Source organism: Xenopus laevis, chromosome 2S, assembly GCF_017654675.1.
Source record: "Xenopus laevis strain J_2021 chromosome 2S, Xenopus_laevis_v10.1, whole genome shotgun sequence".
Lineage (NCBI taxonomy): Eukaryota > Metazoa > Chordata > Amphibia > Anura > Pipidae > Xenopus > Xenopus laevis.
Window position 1 is genome coordinate 33,204,172 of NC_054374.1, and position 21,560 is coordinate 33,225,731.

Genomic DNA, 21,560 nt, shown 5'->3' on the forward strand with positions numbered 1-21,560 from the left:
TGGCCCTCACCACCGGCCCCAACACTGGCCATTCCATCGGCCTTAATCTCTAGCCCATAACATCGGCTACTGTCTCTAGCCCACTCCACCGGCCACAACACTTGCCCATTCCATCGGCCTTTACTTCTAGCCCATAACATCGGCTATTGTCTCTAGCCCACTCCAACGGCCCAAACACTGGCCCATTCCATCGGCCTTTATTTCTAGCCCATAACATCGGCTACTGTCCCTAGCCCACTCCAACGGCCCAAACACTTGCCCATTCCATCAGCCTTCACCTCTAGCAACTTAACATCCGGGCTGACTGTCTCTGGCCCCTCACCACCGGCCCCAACAGCCTGGCCATTCCATCGGCCTTAATCTCTAGCCATAACCATCGGCGGACTGGCTCTAGCCCCACTCCACCGGCCCCAACACTTGCCCAATTACCATCGGCTTACTTCTAGCCATAACATCGGCCTACTGTCTCTAGCCCACTCCACCGGCCCAACACTGGCCCATTTCCATCGGGCCTTCACCTCTCTAGCCCATAACATCGGCTACTGTCTCTAGCCCACCCACCGGCCCCAAACACTTGCCCATTCCATCGGCCTTTACTTCTAGCCCATAACATCGGCTACTGTCTCTAGCCCACTCCACCGGCCCAAACACTGGCCCATTCCATCGGCCTTCACCTCTAGCCCTTAACATCGGCTGCTGTCTCTGGCCCTGCACCACCGGCCCCAACACTTGCCCATTCCATCGGCCTTTACTTCTAGCCCATAACACCGGCTACTGTCTCTAGCCCACTCCACTGGCCCCAACACTGGCCCATTCCATCGGCCTTTCACCCTAGCCCTTAACATCGGCTATTGTCTCTAGCCCACTCCACCGGCCCAAACACTGGGCCACTCTATTGGCCTTTTACTCTAGCCCTTAACATCGGCTGCTGTCTCTGGCCCTCACCACCGGCCCCAACACTAGCCCATTCCATTGGCCTTTACCCTAGCCCTTACATCGGCTATTGTCTCTAGCCCACTCCACCGGCCCAAACACTGGCCACTCTATTGGCCTTTTACTCTAGCCCTTAACATCGGCTGCTGTCTCTGGCCCTCACCACCGGCCCCAACACTAGCCCATTCCATTGGCCTTTACCTCTAGCCCTTAACATTGGCTGCTATCTCTGGCCCTCACCACCGCCTCAACACTGGCCCACATTATCAGCCTTTACCTCTAGCCCATGCCATTGGCTCTTAACATCAGGCATTGTCTGTTGGCCCTAACCACTGTCCCTTCTATTGACCTTTACTTTAACAATAGCCCACTCTATCGGCCTCTGACTGCAGCCTTAACATTGGCAGCGCTCTCTGGCCTTCACCACTGGTCCATTTAATAGACCTTTACATATAGCCCTTTCCACCAGCCCCAAAATGTATCCCTTACACTACAATCTATAACACACCAAACTTAAATTCTCTTTACTGCAGCATTTTCAATAGTATCCAGCTAAGCCCTAAGCATTAGAATATAGGCACCATTACATTAGTGATCCAGGGACTAGTCCGACTGCCTATTGGAGTCAGGAAGGAATTTTTTCCCCTTTTGAGGCACAATGGGACACTGCCTCAGAGGGTTTTTTCGCCTTCCTCTGGATAAGCTTTATAATAAATAGGAATTATGTGAACTAAAAATACAATTTCAAATTCCCTAAACTACCAGAATGATCTTTTTTTTTTTCATGAATTGGTTTTCATTAAATTCTTTATTTATAATAAATAATAAAGACTTATATAAAATCTATAAGTGTTTGTATATTGGACTCATTTGGACTAATTTGTATGGCAAAAAAGTGTGAAACAAAATATTTATGAGGTGATCAGGTAAATGACGGGAGAGAGAGATCCCTATGTGCATACATTATATATATAAAAGTTCTGTTGTGTCTATACCACAGTTAAGGCACAATTATTGCCGTTATACACTGCAATGAGGTATGTAGAAGTCAGTGGTAAGGAACGTCCATGTTTAGAAACTGACATAGTTTTCTACAAACATACAACAATAATAATAAATAACAATTGCTGCTATGCATAAGGGATGATAAATGCTCCAACTGGAATTTATCAGATTTACAAACAAGCCTGACAAATAAAGCAGGCCTTCCAGTTTAAGAGGTATGACTGGTGACAGGTGGGTTCCACTTGGGGCACTCCCTTTGTCTGTAAAGCAACACCTCTGTCGCTTCCTCACTTGAAAGTGGGGGGTAGAAGGGGGAGACAGCATACTATTTGATTTTTTTAAAAGTTTTTTACAAATAGCATCCTGGCAGGAAGTAAAGTACACCTGAGAGTACCAGAGCTTTAATGGTTGGATTCTAGCGCTTTTCAAAACATTGCAGAAAAGTTGTCGTTCTTGTAACAGTGGCATTTGTACCTTGTTCAGCACAGCATCATGGGGTCAAGAAAATGCATGACTTGGTTTGCTGCAAGAATCATGGTTAACCTGCAGGATGGGGGTGAAATCCGGCCCAGATTTGTTTCAAGGCCACAAATGCCCGGACCAAGGTGGCCAAATATTAGGGGCGGCATGCCACCCAGCTGCTTTCTGGGGAACACTGGGGACACAGAGCTCCCTAGTACTCTGGTGTGTGCACAAGGGGAGGAGGGAAGGGCAGGCGGGCACTAGGCCTAGGGGCGCTCACCCAGGAAATCCGGGCCTTGCTGGAATATATTTAGGATAATTATGGACTCCATACAAAAACTGTTTTTGCATAGTAAAGAAAAATATCATTCTAAGCAATATACATTCATTTTAAATGTTCAATGTTTTTTAAAGTTAATTGTAAAGGTTTTACCAACAGTATCTGCCTTGCTGTTTACAATTTCTGCACTGCTGGTTCGGACTCCTTAAGCAATGTTGCAAGGTCTGAGTTTCCAGGTTTGATTCCGTTGCATTGTTTTAAGAGTCCGTAGTAGCGAACAGGACAGCTGAACACAATTACATTTACAAGAACACCAATAGAAAAGGTGCAATGAATGTATATTGGAAAGTTCTTATATTACATTTTCTTTCATCATGTAAAAATCTGTATTTGGGTGGAGGATCTCTTGTAACATTTTGCTAAGCTGTTACATTACTACAAAATAGGCTCACTCGCATGCAGCATGTTTCAGATTATTCCAATCTATATGATTCCAAAAAATGTTGACGAGAGTACTGGTGCCGTTTGCAACAAAAAGAAAATTCACCAGAAAATATAAAACCCAGTCGTGCATTAATTATCTTGGAAAAAGAAGCCATGTATTAGGGCAGGACTACACGGGCGATTTCGCAGCAATCCGACGTGCTGCGTAAAAGCGCAGGCATCACGTCACATGCGACAGAAATAAGGTAAGTAATTCAATTGTCGCATCGTGTCACATTGTTGATGCGATGCGACACGACTGTCGGATGCAGACGCTGCATCTGCATCCGACAGTCGTGTCGCGTCGCATCAACAATGCGACATGATCCGACACTGCCATTACTTACCTTGATTCCATCACATCCGACGTGACGCCTGCGATTTTGCACCCCCGTGTACGCACCTTATACTTCACTTTTGCCTTGATCCACCAAGTTATTTCCCTGTGTTCCGCTGGAACAGTCCAACCCTGGGCACAGAGATCAACACTGAATGCAATAGAAACAGAAACAAGACAAATTTTTTATTATGTTTAGCTTTGGACTGTTCTGTAAATCTAAGAGCAGGAAACCCATGCGTGCAGCTCACAGGATTGCATAGAACTGCACTGCACAGCGACTATTTCTAAAAACCTTCCCAGGGGTCACTGTAGGCATGTTCCTTTGGGGAGTATTTGTTTCAGTTTTTAACAGACTGGTCTGTCCAACCCTAACAAGGTTCAGCCAACGTTTCTCATTTACGTGCTTCAGTCTCCTAATAAACAACCAGCCTGTTACACCATCTAATGTGTATTGTAGAAAGTGATTTAAAGGACACCTATCATCAAAAATTCATTTCCTCCACCAGAGGTATGGGCTAAAAGAGCCTGCACCTGGTTTGGGGGGAACAATAGTTGGCATATGCAAATTAGGATTCGGATTTGGTTTGGTATTCGGCCGAATCTTTTGCCAAGTATTCTGGTTCCGGCGAATCCAAAATAGTGGATTCAGTGCATCCCTAATGTGAAACCTTTTAAGTAGTATCAGAGCGAAAAGCCTCTTATTAAAATACATATCTTTGTATCTTTTTCTGGCTGTTCAGTGCAGGAGATCAAAGAGAAAGTCCGGGACATTTCGGTAACAATTCAGGACTGGGGGTTGAGCTGTCCTGCAAAAAAATGGGACAGTTGGGAGGTATGGAATGTTTCTGGCCTGTGAGGGAGGGAATGGCTATTATATAACAGGGGCAAATAGTCAGGGTTGCCACCAGGCCTGTATTCACCTAACTAGCCAGCAAATCACCAGCTAGGGCTGGTGCCAGTAAATATGTAAAGGTTCTTTACCCATAAAACCCTCCCTTCACTGCCCCTCTCCATTGGCAGAACACTGGACAGGGTTGGGAATGGAATCTATATGTGGTGGCAAGGGGGATGATGGGCTTAGTCATAGGCAGCAAAACAGTTTGTGAAGGGGAGAACGGGTGGATAATTGCAAACTTACCAACCGGTGGCAAATATGGCACCTTTTGTTACAAAACTCCAAATGGCAACAGTCAAATGAAATAGATGTGAACTGCACATTTAGTGGGAGGGTCTAGATGGAAGCAGAGCACCACTTACATGTTTAATTACCAATCCCCCAACACACAACAGTACCAGTATATTATGCCTTGTTCTATCGAAACTGCAGTATCGAAACTGCAGAGAATATATTCTCTGTTTAAAGGCTTTGGTGGCCAGGTCCTGGAAGCTGGAGTATTCTGGAAAGAACAGGCAAGCCAGGTACTCCAATCCAGTAGTCCAGCTCATGGATTGGCGCTCACCTTCCACAGAAAGGCTGTCCTATGGAAAGGTATTTAGTTCTAGTGAGGCTGTTAGAAATCTCTCTCAGAAATGGGCACGGAGTAGGAAGGATATCTGCCTATGTGAGGAACTCCGAGAGGGGCTGGGGTGCCACTTGTCATTGTGAGGTGCAGAAAGAGAGACAAGACCAAGTAACAGAGAGTTGGTCTGAGTAAGACATTGGAGAAAAGCCAGAAGGCTGAGCAATCCCCCAGGACATTTGTGAGTACAGGGGTGACCCCTACTTATGTGTTTGCTTACTGGTAGTCCACAAGGGGCCCAGTTTAGTAAGGGCACTCTTCATGTGTGAAGGTAGAGCTCAGTAGGCAATGGAAATGGTCACCCCGGGGTGCTGCCTTAAAAAAAGGAAAGTGTCTGTTGTGGACCGTGCAGCTTACAGTATTATATGTAAACCATATTGTCTAGATCTCCTTGTCTGGTATGAATTGTTCAGGAATCTAGATTCATAGGAGTACTCATCAGGGTTGCCTGTTATCTCTGTTATTATTTGCGTTAGTGATCGAGCCATTGGCTCATTTCTTACGGAACTCTCTGGGTATAAAAAAGACACCCAAGAAAATAAGATCACATTGTATGCAGACAATCTTTGCCTTACAATTACAAAACCCGAGGAACCTCCCCAATTTATTTCAGATATTGGATAGATTCCATAAAATCTCAGGTTTGAATGTAAATTCAAGTAAAACAAAGGCACTTCCTATAAATTTACCTGAACCACAAGTGAAGCTACTAGAAGTCAATTTTCCCTTTCACTGGAGGAAAGAGACAGTTGGTTACTTGGGACTTAAACTTACTAAACCATACGCAACGCTATATAAGAATAAGTATAAACCGAAATTTCAACAATTGTCCCACATCCTAGTTGACTGGGATAAACTCACAATATCCTGGATCGGCCATATAGCAGCTGTGAGTATGATAGTTCTCCCTAAATTACTATATTTATTTTGCACCTATAATGGTAGAAAGACGAAATATTGACATTTTGCAGCAGAAAGTCCTCAACTTTATCTGGCAGAATAAGCTACATAGAGTTAGTAAGGATATTATATATAGCACACAATATTAAGGAGGCCTAAAAGTTCAGCAATTATATCGTTATTACAGAGCAGTCAGCCTTGCCAAAATGATACAGTGGCACTTACCACTCGGTGTGACTCATTGGGTTGATTTTGAAAATGCCTCCATTAATCCTCTAAGAACATCTGTTTTAAAGGAGAACAAAAACCCCCAGCAATGTAAAGTCCCCACTGGCCCTCCTTCGTTGGCCTCCCCCCTGCACACCAGAGTTCTGTCCCCTCTTGAAATAGTGACCGCACATGCAGAGTGAGCACAACGGAGCTCACGGCCGCCATCTTCTTCTCTTTGGGAATCTTATGTGTCTTCTTCCTCCCCTTCGTCAATTTCCGTCTCTTTCGGCGCATACGCAGTTGTCGCGAACCGGAAGTTCCAACTGCGCATGCACCATTACGGCACTCACTTCATGAAGATTACTGAAGAGAAGAAGATGGCACCCGTGAGCTCCTCTGCGCTCACTTTCATGTGCGGTCACTATTTGGACTATGCAAGGATATCAGATATTACATAACTTGGGGCCTTAAGTCACTTCAAATTTTGAAGGATGAGGCTCAGATAAAAAAAACAAATATATTCGATATAATCAAATTTAAATTTTTTTTTCATGTGCCCCACATTTTACCACTCTAGAGGGCTCACTGATTGAGCAAGCTTGCCATCACCCATTAACTGTAACAAACTATATCTCATCGATCGATAACCTAATTATAGAGCAATAGCCCATTTATCAAAGTCTGAATTTAACTCAATATTTTTTTAAAAGAACTCTGATCAAATCCGCACTGATTTTTTCTCCTTATTTAATTAATACACTTTTCTGAAAATTTTGTAAGCATGAAAAAAACGGGATAAATACGAATCGTACAAATTTTTGTATTTTCCACCCGAAAATGTTTTCTTTTTCTGATTTATGCCTGAAAACCAGGAAATCTTCAGATTATTGCAGAAACCAAGCACAGATCAAAAAATCTTTGGGACTTCTCCCATTGACTTATATGCAACCTCGGCAGGTCTGAGATGCCAGATTTTCAGATTCAGACTTTTTCTATCCTCGGGATATAATAAATCCTGAAAAATTTGTGGGGGTTTTTTTTCAAAAAAAATTGTATTTTATATTAAAAAAATACAAATCTTTTGGGTTTTTGCAATTCGGAGTTTAGTAAATAACCTCATATGTGTTCATATATGAACCAATGGATATCTGACTTACAATTACATGATTCCCAAGAGTTATGGCCTAAAATATGGAAATATATACATTTAGGAGGTTATTTATCAAAATCCAAATTTATCTCATTATTTTCTGAAATACACTCCGACCAAATCCGCATGGGTTATTTACCCTTATTTATCAATACATTTTCCTGAAAAATTCCAGTGTGGGAAAAAACTCGAAACATTGTGAAACTCGAAAACATTATGAAAATTCGAATCATACAAATTTTTCAGATTTTCTGCCCAAAATCCACCGCAGATCAGGATGTCTTTGGGACGTTGCCCATTGACTTATATGCAACCTTGACAGGTCTGAGATGCTGGTTTTCCGATTTTGACTTTCATCCTCGAGGTTTATAAATCATAAAAAATTTCCACTAAAAATTCGGATTTGAAAACCTTAAAATTTTCGAGTTTTTGGCATTCGGACTTTAATAAATAACCCACATAGTGTCTCCTCCTTATTGGTCACTGAGTTTAAGTCCCGGTTGAGCTGCTCAGGGATTGGATAGCTGAGGTTTGAACTTCTCCTCCAGCTCATCCAATCACCATGCAGCTTTACCAGGACTTTAAATTCTGTGACCAATAAGGGAAGAAAATGTTGTCAATGGAAGAAGATCCAGCCACCTGTGCTCCCCTCCTCCCTTCTGTAGTTGGCAGCTCATTGAACAGCAGGTGGGCCACACTAATGAAGTAAGTGTAACATGGCAGGTCCCCCCTAAAGGTAACCCTTTGTGGTCCCTGTTGTGTGGTGGGGCCCTGGGCACCAATTTTTTTTAAACTTCTGGGGGTGCAAGTTTTTTTACATGGACGTTTAAGGGGGGCCCTGGCCACCAATTTTCTTATAATGTGTGTGGGGGGGGGGCCTGGCCACCAATTTTTTCCCCCATGTGGGGTCCTAGCCACCAATATTTTTTAATGGGGGGCCCTGACCACAAATGTTTTTTCAATGGGGGGCCCTGACCACCAATATTTTCTAATGAACATGTGGGAACCATAGCCACCAATGGTTTTTTTTTTTAGCATGTGGTGGACCTGTGGGGTGGGGAGGGCGGACCTGCAGGTGGGGCTTGTGGTGGGCGCAAGGCCAGGAAATTTTTTCGTATGGGGCCCTGCGATTTCTGATGGCGGCCCTGCATATATACGGTACACACAAACAGAGTCCCACACTGTACAGCAGTTTTACTGTACAGTTCATAAAGGTTAGTGATGAGAGTCCAAATACAGGGCTAGGGAGGACATGGTTTTCCAAAAAACAAGCACTTTCTAAAGCCAGACCCATGTGGCCAAAGTGTGAAAGAACCCAAGAACATTCTATTCATAAGACTAAGTACTAAGAAGCACCTAATATTGTAAATACAGTAAATTTCCAGCTGAAAAAACCCCCCCAGATATTACAATTGTCCTGAATTGATGTGTGGTATTGTACTGCCCTCTGGTGGCAACATATTTAGGCAGTAAACTGAGACTGTTTTACGGACAGTGGCACAAGAGATGATTAAAGGCAAGTTACTAAAAACTAAAAGTTTTCAATGTGAGTGATTCAGGGACTAGTCCTGTTTGGCAATTTTTTTTTACTTTTAGGGGGGGCTCTGGCCAACAATATTTTTTTTAACTTTGGGGGGCACCTGGACACCAAAGTTTTTTTTCACTTGTACGGGTCTCTGGCCACCAATGTTTTTTTTTTTTTACTTTTAGGGGGCTCTGGCCACAAATGTTTTTTTTACTTTTAGGGGTCTCTGGCCACCAATGTTTTTTTAACTTTTACGGGTCTCTGGCCACCAATGTTTTTTTTACTTTTACGGGTCTCTGGCCACCAATGTTTTTTTTTTAATTGTATAGGGGCGCAGAAAATGTTGTTGTAAGGGGCCTCATGAATTCTGATGGTGGCCCGGAATGGATAGATTTCACTGTGAACAATGAAAATCTTCTAGCATGACCAATCAATTTTATGACGGATGTTGGACGAAATATTGTTAGATGCGCGATCGTTCAGTGCCCACTAAACTCACGATAATTTGACGGATTGACCTTCCAAAATTTGAATATTGTAAAGTGGGACAAAAACATCAAGCGCACGTAGTGGGGCTACATTTTTAACCAGCCTGTTTTGTGACCCCCTGTAGCCAACTTTGAAAGCATAAATTATTTGTTTGATTAGGCTTGTGGTGCAGTAAGTTCATGTTTATGTTTATTATACAAAATACAGCATTTCTAGCCTTATTCTATTTTAGACTTTACTTCCCCTTTAAGATCTTCCACCGCTCAGGTGCCGATACATATGTGGCAAGAGAATTCTTCATCCATCCAGTGAGGTGCCTTATACTTTCTGTCATTTAAATTTGTTGCATTCCTTAATCTCATCAGTTTCAATAACTATACATAATAACACAGCAAACAGCCCATAGTCTAATGTTAAGTCTTCATAGTGTTACAGAGTAGCTGTAGGTTTCATCAGGGGCTTTATGCTGCCAGTTACATTAGTCTCAGTGTAAAGAGGTAGTTTGCCTTAAAATTAACTTCTAGTATGTTGTAGGCAGTGGACAATATGTCACTGGGTTTTTTTGTTGTTTTTTTAATTATCTATATTGCTGTGCATCTGTCAGAATTATTTTAACTGTTTTTTGGTTTCTAATTTATTACCCTAGAAACAGAATAGAAGATAAATGCTGGATAGCTTAAATAAAAAACAAAAAAACAAAACAAATAAGTGACCATTAAATTAAAACCTCACAGTCAATATTATTTTGGTTGCTGGAATCAGTAACCCTGATAGGAAGAGGCATTATAGAAAGCAAATAATTAGCAATTACAAACGAGGATTATATTATATATATATATATATATAATACACAAAAGCCATGAATATTTTGTAAATTATATCCTTATAAACAGTGAGTTCTGATGTCATCAGTTATAAACGGTGAGTTCTGATGTCATCAGAACATTAGCCTTCGGCCTCGTGTTTTTATATGGTCATGAAACTCCTTGGTAACTTATAATATCCTTATATTTTACAAGAGGGGGTATTTTCTTTCTGTATCTGTCAGGCTGCAGCTGACGCCTACAAGGTGATGGGCCCCAGAGCATATTATGATCAAATAATTTACGACTGGAGTAGGAAAAGAAAAAAGACCCCAAGGGGGGCCGAAATGTTGGACATTAGATTCATGCAAATAAAATGATATGATTCACTAAAATGGAGTGCGGATCTATGTGATAATTTATACATAAAGATATTTGATCCAGCACCTGATTAGCACATAAAATCCGGATTTGAGTGCGGCTGCCTTTGGACAAACATATATATATAAACAAGGTCCCTTGTGGATCGAAACGCGTAGATATGGAGCTGGAATAAACTTTGTCCACATTGTTTTACAACAAACCTGTGTCGTGAGTGCTTTCTGTTATTGGACTGTAAGATTTTTGGTGAGCACCCGGCCTTCATTATCACGAGTGGTGAGTGCAAATACACGATGAATATATATATATGTATATATATATATATATATATAGCACGCATTAGGTCATGCGAAAGTGTAATTTGTGTTAAAAAAAAAAAGTAAACCATCATCGCAAACAGTGACCTTCCTCAGAGTAAAGAACATTGTGAAGTTACTCCTTGGTTGGTTCTTGTGAGGTAGATAATTAGATTACTATTCAGAGATATTCACCCTGCATAATGGACTCCTACTATTAGTACAGTCACACTCACAACAAAGAGGTACCCTGCAAGAACCAAACAAAGTAGCTTCACTTTTCCTATTTAGCTCAACAAATACTAAAATATAGATTTTTCTTGATTAAACAATAGACAAAAGTATGTCCAGCACAAGCCCTTATGTTAAACAAGGGGTTAAACTGCCCTTTTAGGGTGGTGGCACACAGGGAGATTAGTTGCCAAGCGATAAATCTTCTCTACTGCGGGCGACTAATCTCCCCAAATGCCTTCCCGCCGGCAACAATGTGAATCTCCGACGGGTTGTGTATTGCTTCGTTTTCCGAAGTTTCCTTCCCGTCGGCAATTCGCATTTTTACTGGCGGTAAGGCATTTGGGGAGATTAGTTTGCGCAGTAGAGAAGATTTTTCACTGGGCAACTAATCTCCCTGTGTGCCACCACCATTAATGTAATCTCACAGTCACAGCTTTTAGTAGCATAGGGGGTTTAGGTTCAAAGCACCATGGTATTACCCACTGATATAACACTATTCAGAGAAAACAGAACACGTCATTAAAGATTAAAAATATTTTATTTACAAATTGTCTTTATACACAAATGTACATGGTTTTATTAAAAACAGCAGTTAAATTTGTCTAAATATTCTGCATTCAGACATTGGACAACAAGACCGAGACCAGTGTAAAAAGTTTCCAATACTCATAAAAAGGCAACCTTTGATATTGTAAAGAGTGTTCAATAGCCCTGGGATTGAGGAGAAGATGGCTTGGCATAAGAAACAATAGCAAAACCTTAGATCAATAGTAGAAGTACTACACAGCAAACTGTATTCATGAGATCACTTTATAGTGCATCTGTGCATTCAACAGTACAAAGTATATGAATTCTTGCAGCTCATCAGACGAGTACCTATTAAATACCCAGCACTCCTGAGAACCAATGAAGCAAAAGCAGCAGAGGTAAATATGGATCTGCAGTAGTGACAGTCAGTAGAATCATTAGTGCATAATACTTGTGTATACATCAGGCAGGCCCTCCATATAAATAGATCATAGAACAGTCCAGGCCTCTGTGATTAGGAAAATCCCTAACAAACAGTGTTCCTAGTTACAGTATTTTTGCTCAAATCCTTTGGTTTGACCCAGTTTTTCCTGTTGCTTTTGCCAGTTCATTTTACTATAATAATACTTCTGAATCAATTTTGCATTGATAAGCAAGTCTGTGGCATCTATGAACACCATATCCAATCAGATTTACGAATGTATTATGCACAATATATAGGTGGCACCACAAAACAACAATGTAAAATGAGGGAAAACTTTTTTTTTTTTTTTCACTATAGAGAGTAGCAATTTGAGTTTTGGAGGCAAAAAGGCTGAAGTTTCACCATACACCCCCTCCATATTCCCTTGATAGAGTTGTAGGAGTTGTACCCATATCCCTGGGGATATTATATATAAGTGTAATACATCCATACGGTGTAGATAGGGGTCAAGTCCATTTGCTATTGCTAAACATGCCTTAGAAAACTCATAAACTTCATAAACAAACTTCCTACTGCGTTATTGGCAAAAGTGAAGAGTTGCCGACTTGTTCTCTGCACCAATCAGATCTGTTGTAAAGCTTTACCAGCTGATTGCAATGTCTGTGAATATACATTTACATTGAATGGAGGGTGCAAATTGCATTGATAGCTTTGTACATTGGAGTACAGCTTGTTACCATTTCCGCTAACATTCCCCCACTAACAGTTTGGTCCAATGGATGAAATGCAATAATACAGCATTGAAAGATGCATCTTCAAGAAATGGCAGACCCCTCAATATAATCAGCTGTGAAAGGTCTACAAAATATCTTCATACATATAGTATAGTTCTCCTTAAAATGACAGGTAGGATATGCTCATTCATTAGCTGCCTCTACAGTGTAAAAACATGTGTCTCCATCAATATGATTAGATATGTCCAAGATGGTTTATTACTAATCCCAGCATCTTCCAACAGCTTTTACCATGTGACATTTCATGCAGCAGCCTGAATCTAGACCTGACAGTTGGTCTATAAGCCTAGGGCCAATGAGGGTTCCAAAACCTTTCATCACTTTCTTAGAACTTTGACTTTAAATACGATGTAGATATATAAAGGCAGTTTGAGATTGGTCTTTTAAACTATCTTTTATTCTGAATACATTCCATCAGTTAAAAATCATGAGTTTAAGGGTTGGATTTTGGTTTGATGGAAGAATTTGGGGTCGATTTATCAAAATTTTAATTCGATTTTCCCCCCCGTGATTCAAGTTTTTTTGCATAAAAAACCTTTTTTGTCATGTAGAAGTAAGTTACTGGGAGTTGTCCGAAGCAAAATGTAAGCAATTCTTTCAATTTGAGTGAAAATTGTGAAATGATGAGCAGATTGTGAGTTTGTGGTGTTTGCATTTTTTTCCCACATTTTTGGTTGGAGTTTTTTTAAAATTTGGAGTTTGGTAAAAAAAATTCCAGCAAAAAAAAACAAATGAAAATTTTGATAAACAGGCCTCCAAGTATTTGGAGGAACCTTAATCCTGCATAAAAATTTAAAGATTCTGGAATCAGATCCTGGATTCAGTGCTTCCCTACAGAAAATAAAATTAACTTTGCATATGATGTAAACAGCTCCATTCTAAGACCATGTTAAGAAAAATTGCTCCTTTAACATCTTACAAATTTAAGAAATTTGTATTTGAATGTTCAAACGTTACGGCAAATCTCGGTAGCTAATGCTAATACAGTTATGCAACCTATTATCCAGAATGCTAGGGACATGGGGTTTTCCGGATAATGGATCTTTCCATAATTTGTATCTTGAATCTTAACGTGGGGCAGATTTATCAAGGGTAGAATTTCGAAGTGCAAAAAACTTCGAAATAGGTTACTTCGACATTCGAAGTGGAAGTATTTTTAACATAGTACTTTGAATCAAACGATTTCACTTCGAATTTTAAAAACTTGTATATGTTCTAGGATGTCCCCATAGGCTAACATAGCAATTCGGCAGGTTTAAGGTGGCGAAGTGTCGAAGTCAAAGTTTTTTAAAAAGACAGTACTTCGATTATCGAATGGTCGAATAGTCTAAGTATTTTCACTTCGAATCGAAGTCGAATTAAGGCCTATTCGATGGTCACAGTACCCAAAAAATTGTTTGAAATTCAAAGTTTTTAACTTCGAAAATTCACTTCGACCCTTAGTAAATCTGCCCCTATAAAACCCAATAGGCTGGTTTTGCCTCCAATACGGATTAATTATATCTTAGTTTGGATCAAGTACAAGGTACTGTTTTATTATTACAGAGAAAAAGGAAATCACTTTTTAAAATTTGTATAAAATGGAGTCTATGGGAGACAGCCTTTGCCGTAATTCAGAGCTTTCTGGATAACAGGTTTCTGGATAAAGGATCCCATACCTGTAGTAGCCTGTGCCGATATTTCAGTAAGTATTACTCTATATCTATTTACATTTGTAAAGCTGGCCACACACACACACATTTTGGATAAGTACACAAATTCACAACATACGCTGCTTGGATCAGCCGGTCAGATGCCACATAGAAATGGGCCAGTGCAGTCTGATAAATCAAAGCTCCTGCGCTAGAGTCGCCCGTGCCACGCTGCATGCACTAATATAGGAACGTGGAAGACTAAACCAGAATATGGACTTCATTTTGGTTTGTGGGAAGCTCTGGGAGCTAAACTGGATCATGATCAGGCCCAGCAGCTAAAGTTTATTGTGTGGTCTTAAACTGTCCAACCCATTAGCTTATTATCTTGGCCACTGGCAGGGTTTTTAGGAGACAGAAAATGACTTCACATGAGACGCAGGTTTATTAAAATGTAAGATTAGAGCTCGTCCCAACTTTCTATTCATTCCTATGAGATCTTTGGAATTGTATTTAACAAATATTTTCTTCCTACTGATTAATACACTTCTAAAAAAAGGAATGAATAGAGAGAGAATTTTTATGTGGTGAGCATTAATCTCACATTTAAATAAATCTACCCTCAAGTATAGGAAAAGCTGCTGTCGGTGCATAAACAGTAAAAGAGCGGGAAATATGTGGCATGTAAGGAGCAGTAGAGCTGCCAGGAGAGATCTACCCTTAGGGCAAGGCCAGACATGTCGTTTTTACATTGCGTTTTTAAAAAAGAAACGCTGGGTGTAAATATGCCACTGAAACATCATGCGACCATCAACATGCGCTTTTTCATGCGTTTTTCAGCATGTAAGTTTCTTTTCCCAACATGCACTTCTCATTGTTCTCATTGAGAATTTGGACACCATACTTAAAATACGCTGCGTATTTATGCAAGGTGTGGTTTCAAACGTACAGATCCCATAGAATCTATTGATTTGGTAGTTTCTTGACGTTTTGGCTGCTGAAAAACGCCAATACTGGCGTTCTGTGGTCGGATTTTGGCTTGCAAACGCCCTGTATGAATTGTCATTAGTTTCAGTGGTAGTGCAGTTTATGCGTATTTACGCCTGCCGGAGCTTCTTCGAAAGCGCATCGTAAAAACGCCACGTCTGGCCTTGCCCTTAAGTATAGGAAAAGCTGCTGTCAGTGCATAAACAGTAAAAGAGCGGGAAAATATGTGGCATGTAAGTAGCAGTAGAGCTGCCAGGAGAGAGTGCTGAGCAACAGGCAAGGTCAGGGTGAGTGGTATGCAGATGATACAATAAGGCTGAAATACATATTTTCTGGGAATGCCCCGGCCTAGCCGAATATTGGGCCACAATTCTACGGCTTTGCTCTATTATCCTAGGGAGGAAATTACCCAATTCCCCAGCTCAAATACTATTATTTTGGGAACTGGAGAATGAAGAGGGATCCCCAGATATTTCTTTAGAGCGACACCTACTAAATGCCGCCAAGGTACAGATCCCTAGACTTTGGAAGTCTACCGTCCCTCCATCTGTTAAGGAATGGGTTATGAAAGTCAATGAAATTGCCAAATTCAAGGAGTTATCCACCTTCTCTAGCAAGCAACACTCAAAATATAGAGACGTATGGTTGAGATGGTTACTATTTAGGGATACAGATGATTATATACAGCTCTTGACGCCCTGAGAAGGACGTTTCCGAAACATCTCTAGGCCTGATAGATACTCTAAGAATTAGGCCCTCCTGGGAACTCTGATTTTTTTTTTTTTCTAGGATGTGGTGAATTGTTATGTATTTCCAGTTGTATGTTTCTGGCGACATACCCTGCTGGAGAACACCGTTGTACTATCTTAACATGATGTAATGCATTAACATATTAATGTACTGTGTGATATGGATACTTTGTACTTTGGCTTAGACCTTCCCCCCTCCCTCCTCCCATTTTCTCATTCTGTACCCCCCCTTTCTTTTTCTTTACTTTTGAAACCAATAAAAATATATTAAAAAAAAAAAAAATAAGGCTGAAATAACATGGATGCATTCTGTAGAGGTAGAACAGATAGATGGTATTAGGGGAAAGGTGTCTCTCATGAGCAGGATTTGCCACCATGCGACCTCTCCTTGCAGGCAATGGGACAATAAACCAAGGTAAATTCAACTGGATGTGGAAAATGAATTGTAAAGAGAAACTGGTCCCAATAGTATATAAAGGGTTAGTCCCTTATACTTGCACCAAAAATATTGTATTGATAATAACAACAAATAAATAACAGGCCCTGGCATTTTAAATACACAGAGGCCAAAACTGCTAACCAACAGCCCACTAAATAGTGGTAATTTAAAGTAGCCCATCTGGCAGTTGCTTCTCACAGCCGACAGCCATCAGATTAAAGCCCCAATTTTCACACAATCTTAAACTCCGCCTCTCCTGGTGCAGAACTCCTCCCTGTTCTGTGGTGCAACTCACCGGTCTATTAAAGGTATAGAATTTATGACATTTTTCTACCAAATTGTCATAGAGATTTTTTTTGCCACAAAGACATTTTTCACCGTTTACACAACACTTTTGACAAAATTTGTCAGCATTACAACAAATCTACAAAACTTTAAGATACCTTCTGTGAATGTATCTTATTTTTCACATTTGGGACTGACACTTGTTTAACGATTGTGAACTTACCGACATTTGTGCATTTGCCCCAAATAATCTGAGTTTGTCTGTGGCCTGCTGATGCCCATGAGCACTGGGAGGTCCCAGTAGGGCATAAGGCTGGTATAAAGCAATTGGGCTAATAACATCCAGTGTAAGTCTACCTTTAGGTAAAAAATTTAAAGGGCCGGATGGAGCACAATTGGAGGCAGCAACAAAAAGGCCTCTTTTATATAATAGAATATATCACTTTAAAAGAAAGCATTTGTTCCATGTTTGCACTTTTAATATCATATACTTATAATTGTGTAAAATGTGCAACCTTTATATATGTATCTAAATTACACGGCACATTATGGGATTAAATGGATTCCAGGCATACACTTTTACTTAATACAGCATGCAGATTATTATAGGATCATTTGATTTCCAATCCTATATTTGACTTCCAATCAATTTGAGATAAACAGACAGTCTATTAAGTAACATTTTTAATTAAGATGGCTACCATATCTCTGCTTATTCTGGGCTCTTTCTTTATAACGGTATTTACAAAAAGTAATAAAAATATATTCGGATACAGAACACTGAAATAAATTAGAATAGAAGGATTACAAATCTGAATTCATTTTATTAGAAACTGAAGATTTTTATGGTGAGGTTTTCTTTGCAAAAGAGGCTCCATGGGGCTTTCATTATTGGATGCCTTATTGTACAAGTTGTATAGAAGTCACAAACAAGAGCAATTAATAACCTTTCAGATATATTCTTAGAAATCAGTGCTTAGTGATGTCATCAGTTATAATCAGTGCTTTGTGACGTCACTAGTGTCACATGATTCACAGAAACATATGTATTTTAATAATGCATCCACTGTTGTACAATAAGGAAATATTAAAAGTCACTTTGGAGTTCCATGACCCATATGAAAGCCTTTATTTGGTACTGGAATTCTTCAGTAACTTCTGATATCCATATCATTTTACAGTGGGGTACATTATTCCTATAGAATTGGTGTAAAATAGCCAATTCCATTAAATAGTATGCATCACAAATGTGTATCAGTGTATGTTAATCATTTAGTTCACCTTGAAAAGGGGATAGATGGTGCTTCCCTGAGATAAAAACTATTTAAAGGGATTCGGTCATGATTTTTAAGATGTAGTTTTCATCTATAAATGACTCTGTTTACACTGCAAATAATTCACTCTACAATATAAAATTTCATTCCTGAAGCAACAAGTGTATTTTTTTAGTTGTAATATTGGTGTGTAGGCGCCATCTCAGGTCATTTTGCCTGGTCGTGTGCTTTCAGAAAGAACCAGCACTTTAGGATGGAACTGCTTTTTGGCAGGCTGTTGTTTCTCAATTGCTATCTGGTTACCTTCCCATTGTTCTGTTGTTAGGCTGCTGGGGGGGAAAGGGAGGGGGGTCATATCACTCCGACTTGCAATACAGCAGTAAAGAGTGACTGAAGTTTATCAGAGCACAAGTCAGATGACTGGGGCAATTGGGAAACTGACAATATGTCTAGCCTCTTGTCAGATTTCAAAATTAAATATAAATAAATCTGTTTTCTCTTTTGAGAAATGGATTTCAGTGCAGAATTCTGCTGGAGCAGCACTATTAACTGATGTGTTTTGAATTTTTTTTCCCCATGACAGTATCCCTTTAACATAACGTCAAAATTCAGGAAAATATGCAGGCTGAGAGCATCGGAGCCCTTTAGCCCAAGTGTCCACATCCTAAGTAGCAGATTTATCAATATTCAAGGTTTTACTTATTTTACTTATTTACTTCACTTATGTTTAGTCACAATTATTTTAGAAAAAAAGGCATTCCCACTAAAAACAATAGTTCTGCCTATAAGTGTGACCAAACCAGATGGCATTTGTCAGAATCCATATACTATATATATATACATACATATATATATATATATATATATATATATATATATATATATATATATATATATATATATATATATATATATATATATATATATATATATATATACACACATACATACATACATACATACATACATACATACATACATATATATAGACACACATACACTATAGATTCAGAGTGCCACAGAGGTCTACAAGGCACAAAAAAACACAAGGTTACACTTTGAGATTTCTTCTATAGAATCATGGAGATAAGGCATTTTTTATAGATGGGACATAACAGAGGGATTAAAGGAAATTGTAATACTGTCGCTGGATACACTGAATTGCCGTGGGGTAAATACCTCAGCCTTGGAGGAAAAGACATGAAGGTAAATATTGTAAAAGTGGATAAAGAGGTTTAACATTAAATTCATCAAAAGACACATGTACAGTAGACAAAGCAGCCTACACACAATAACTTGCCTCTGCCAATGAGATATCTCGGTGGCCATGAAAACAGCAGGAACTACATTGACATGGGTTTATAGAAAATGTAGGCGGTGATTATGATATGATACTGATAAGTGATAGGCATCCCTTACTATAAGTGCAAGCCTGTGTCCCAGACACGCTTTGTTCAATATGTATTGATTGTTGAGCTAACAAACATTATATAAGTCTATGGATGCTAGTCCTGACGACGGTTCAGAGAGAACCGAAACGCGTTGATGTGGGGTAGATTGTAACACTCCAATAAAAAAGTATTTTTCACAACACCCGTGAGTGCTCTTAAATGATCCAATATATATATATATATATATATATATATATATATATATATATATATATATATGTATATATATATATATATAAAGCAGATCAAATAATGTTTATGCACCTATAAAGGTCACTGTCCTTTAGGAAAATTTGCAGACATTTATTTAAAATGAAAAAGAAGAGAGGTAGGGAAGTGTCTTCTGATATGACCAGTTACCCTGTGGTGCAAAGTAAACAAAACAAGTATGATGTGAACTCACAAATACAGCAAGAGGGACATCACAACTAATTGTATCACAGGGGGAGTTTATCTTAACGTTTAATATGTTATAGGAAGTCATATTTTTTGCAACTTTCCTATTATTTTTAAATATAGTTTTAGATTATTTGCTTTTCTGTTTTCAAATATGGGGCAGCCAAAAAACAATTGACTACAGTTTGGTTACTGTTAGTTTTGAGTGAAATTATTTTTCTATTCTTATTTCAGTCTCTCATTCAAAAGACTGCCTGGTTGATATGGTAAATTGGACTCTTATAGCCAGTTTGCTTCTGAAATTCATGGGGAACTGCTAAATTTTTTAACCCCCCCCCCCCAAAAAAAATAACCAAATCCAAATTGTCTCAGAATATCACTGTCTAGACTATACTAAATCTTAAAGGGGTTGTTCACCTTTGAGTTAACATTCAATTTGATGTGAGTGAGTCATATTCTGAGACAACTTGTAATTGGTTCTTTTTTTTATTTTGGTTTGAGTTATTCAGCTTTTAATTCAGCAGCTCTCCAGTTTGCAATTTCAGCAATCTGGTTGCCTGGGTCCACATTAATATAGCAACCATGTGCGGATTCAAATTGGAGACTGGAATACAAGTTGGAGAAGGTCTGAATTGCAATGTGATTAATAAAAAGTTGCAATAACAATAAATCTGTAGCCTTACAGAGCATTTGTTTTTAGATGGGGTCAGCGATCCCCATTTGAAATATGGAAAAAAGGAAGAAGAAGACAGAAAATAATTAAAAAATACTATAAAAATAAATAATGAAAACCAATTGAAAAGTTGCTTAGAATTGGCCATACTATAACAAACTAAAGGTTCACTTAAAGGAACAATGTAGAAATAAAAACTGGGTAGAAAAAAAAAATGTTTCAAATATAGTTAGTTAGGTAAAAATGTAATGTATAAAGGCTGGAGTGACTGGATGTCTAACATAATAGCCAGAACACTACTTCCTGCGTTTCCACTGGTTACCAGGCAGTAACCAATCAGTGACTTGATGGGGGGGCACATGGGTCATAACTGTTGGTTTTGAATCTGAGCTGAATGCTGAGGATCAATTGCAAACTCACTGAACAGTTATGTCCCATCTGGGCCCCTTTCAAGTCACTGACTAACTCAGAGTTAGAGAGCTGAAAAGCAGGAAGTAGTGTTCTGTTATGTTAGACATTCACTTACTCCAGCCTTTATACATTAAATTTTTGGCCAATTTACCCAGTTTTAATTTTTCCACTGAATAATTCCTTTAACGGTGAACCAGCCCTTTAAGTTAAAAAAGAAATACCCAAATGACACACAAGAATCATTGCCATATTGCAACTACAAACACTGCCCATGTAAAATAAAATACATAATAATTGAAAGGGTATAAAGTTAAAAAAAAACAAAACAGGCAGATTTGCAGAAGACCAGCACCATTAGTAATAAATAATGGATATAACAAATTTATAAAACAAGATAACAGAAGAGTTAGGCAGCATTAGATACTTTCTCAGATATGGGATGGAAGGGATTAGTAGGAATTACATTATGTGGGATCCAGCAAATATTCTGTCATTTTAATGTGGGCA